Source organism: Helianthus annuus, chromosome 16 (assembly GCF_002127325.2).
Source record: "Helianthus annuus cultivar XRQ/B chromosome 16, HanXRQr2.0-SUNRISE, whole genome shotgun sequence".
NCBI lineage: Eukaryota > Viridiplantae > Streptophyta > Magnoliopsida > Asterales > Asteraceae > Helianthus > Helianthus annuus.
Window position 1 is genome coordinate 128,054,918 of NC_035448.2, and position 2,830 is coordinate 128,057,747.

A 2,830-nucleotide genomic window follows, 5' to 3' on the forward strand; every position below is an offset into this window, starting at 1 on the left:
ATTTCTAATGAACTAGATTGGGCCGTAATGGATCACAGTGGACAATACTAGATCATACACGTGTTAATGGATCTCGATGAATTATAGTAGGTCATACATGTGTTAATGGACCATATTAGGCCTTAATGGATCACAATGACAAATAGTGGATCATATGTGTTAATGAACCATATTGAGCCTTAATGGATCACGATGAACAATAGTAGATCGTATAGAGTCAAATGTCTGAATCATTAAGTGTTGAATTTATTATAACGCTTAATCGTTTAGAGACAAATGTCTGAGTCATTAAGTGTTGAACCGAACCAATATTAGCGAAAAACATCGCGAAGCGTGAAAAACCTAGTAGTTTGTTAAAATTTTAGAATTAGAAAATGGTTTCCCTCCTAACATTTTCACACCTTAAAAACTCCAACCCAATTCCGCTTCCAAATTTCAAACTCCCCCCAAAATTTTTAGTATTCCTCTCCATTTATTTTCTTCCCTAAAGTTGTTTAGTTTTTACTTTTTATCTTAATCCTAAATTGATTTCCTCTCAACTGGATCTTTCAATCAACAATCTGCTCCACAACAACAAAGCAAAGCAAGTATGTCTCAAAGCTGAAACCCTAGCATTAGCAACCCTATTCATTTGTATATTGAAGTGTGAAAAAGAAGCTATTTCATTCAAGAAGCAGACCCTTCTCATCAAATCCGATACATTCCGGTCGATTTCTCGCTCTTCAGCAAAAGGTGTATTATTATTATTTATCAATTATTCACTAGTATATTGAAATGTGAAAAGAATCTATTTTGTCAAACAAAGCTAAACCCATCACAAAGTTTAAAAACTGTTCTGATTTTAGGTTAAAATTTTAAAATTGGGAATCTATATTAATTCATAAAAAAGCAATCTTTTATCACCAAGCATGAATCGTACGTTGGTTGTTGATCGTTTGGATGCAAGATTGATGAGCTGTCAAATTTCTTGGATTCACTACCTCCTTTGTTGACAAGGATCTTGTATAGACAACAATGAGGTAGTGGCAAGAAGGTATCTACTTACTACTTAATCACTGTAATCAGTTAGGTTTGGGATGCAACAACTGGCGTAAAAAAGTACACTTTTGAAGGCCATGAAGCTCTGGTTTACTCTGTATGCCCTCACTATAAAGATAATATTCAGTTTATATTTTCAACGGCTCTTGATGGAAAGATAAAAGCATGGTTATACCATAACATGGGATCGCGTGTCGATTATGAAGCACCCGGGCGGCATTGGTGCACTACGATGGCATACAGTGCTGACGAAACAAGGTTAATCAACACGTTCTCGCTGTTATTAAAGGTTTTTAACAAGTTTAAACGCTTTGGGATTATTTCAGGCTTTTGTCATGTGGGACAAGCAAAGACGGGGAATCAAACATTGTCGAATGGAACAAGAGTGAAGGGGCGGTTAAAAGAACGTATCTTGGTTTCCGTAAACGATCTTTAGGTGTCGTACAGTCTGATACAACAAAAAAACAGACTTATAGCAGCTGGTGATGAGTTTTTAATTAAATATTGGGATATGGATAGCGTTCAGCTTTTGACAAGTGTTGATGCTGATGGAGGTCTTCCGGTAATACCTTCATTTCATAACAAAAACAGAATCAAAACTGTTTAACTCGCTAACAACCAATCATTGTTCTTAATTAGGCAAGCCCACGAATCCGTTTTAACAAAGACGGTGCTCTTTTGGCTGTTTCTGCTCAAGATAACGGTATAAAATTTTAGCAAATTATGATGGACTTCGGTTTACTTCGAATGTTTGAAAATATTTCGTTTGATGGTTCTGCCTCAATAACTCCGAACGGATGACCATCTGATCGGATGGCCATCCGATCGATGTGCCATCTGATCGGATGGCCATCCGATCGATGTGCCATCCGATCCGGCACTGTGCTCCTCTTTCCTCTTTTAGCAACCTATAAATAGCCCATGTCACATCACCAACAGTGATGTGACAGCTCTCTCGTTCGACCAGCTCCTCCAGCCCAATTTTCCTTCGATTTCTTGCGATTCTTGTAAGTTTCTACCTCGAATCGTGTACTTCTATGATCTACACGCACTTCTTCATCAGTTTCACCTTTAAATCTTAACTTTTAACCGTGAAATCAGCGGATTTGAGGAGTTTTAGGGTGATGTCATCCTGGAGTTCTGACGAACTTCAAGATTTGGCTTCATTCCACCAAGGACAACTCAGATCTGAAGGATTTCCACATGATTAAACATTGTTTTCGCATAGATCTAAACGTTTTCAACGTTAAAAGGATTGAAAGATGTTATTCCAACTTTCTTTCAACTCTTTTACACTCAATGCACTCAAAACTGATAGAATCGGAGCTCATTCAGGCCTTCCACTCTTCTCTAGTGATGTGTCGGTTTGAGATTTGATTCCTATCAACGAGACAACCGATTTCGGTTGAACATGAACAACCGTCACGAACAATTAACTGATCGGATTAGGGTGATTCATGTTCGATCGGACGACTTGGGCCTGATGGAGTTCCCGTTGTTTAAACACGTTGTCATACCGTCTCGAGTAAACCGCAAAACTTCCAAAACTTAACAAATTTTTCAAGTTCAAAACGATCCGATTGTGGGACGGATTACCGTCTGATCCTATTGCCATCCGATCGAACGACAATCCGATCGGATTGCACCTAAACTTCAACACTTAACATTTTTATAATTTTCAAAGATCATTAGTTTCTAACGGATTGCCATCCGATCAGAAGACCATCCTAACGAATGACCATCCTGCTGTGAACTTGTTCTCACTAGAAATGTCTCGCCGATCGGATCGCCT

General features: G+C 38.3%; 1 long non-coding RNA gene across 1 annotated transcript; it reads left to right on the top strand.

The window, feature by feature from the left end:
• Positions 1 to 1,243: 1,243 nt before the first annotated feature.
• On the top strand, positions 1,244 to 1,823 carry LOC110918036. The gene is made up of 3 exons (XR_002581031.2): positions 1,244 to 1,296; positions 1,365 to 1,600; positions 1,678 to 1,823. It is a non-coding gene; the product is annotated as an uncharacterized LOC110918036 (long non-coding RNA).
• Positions 1,824 to 2,830: the final 1,007 nt, after the last annotated feature.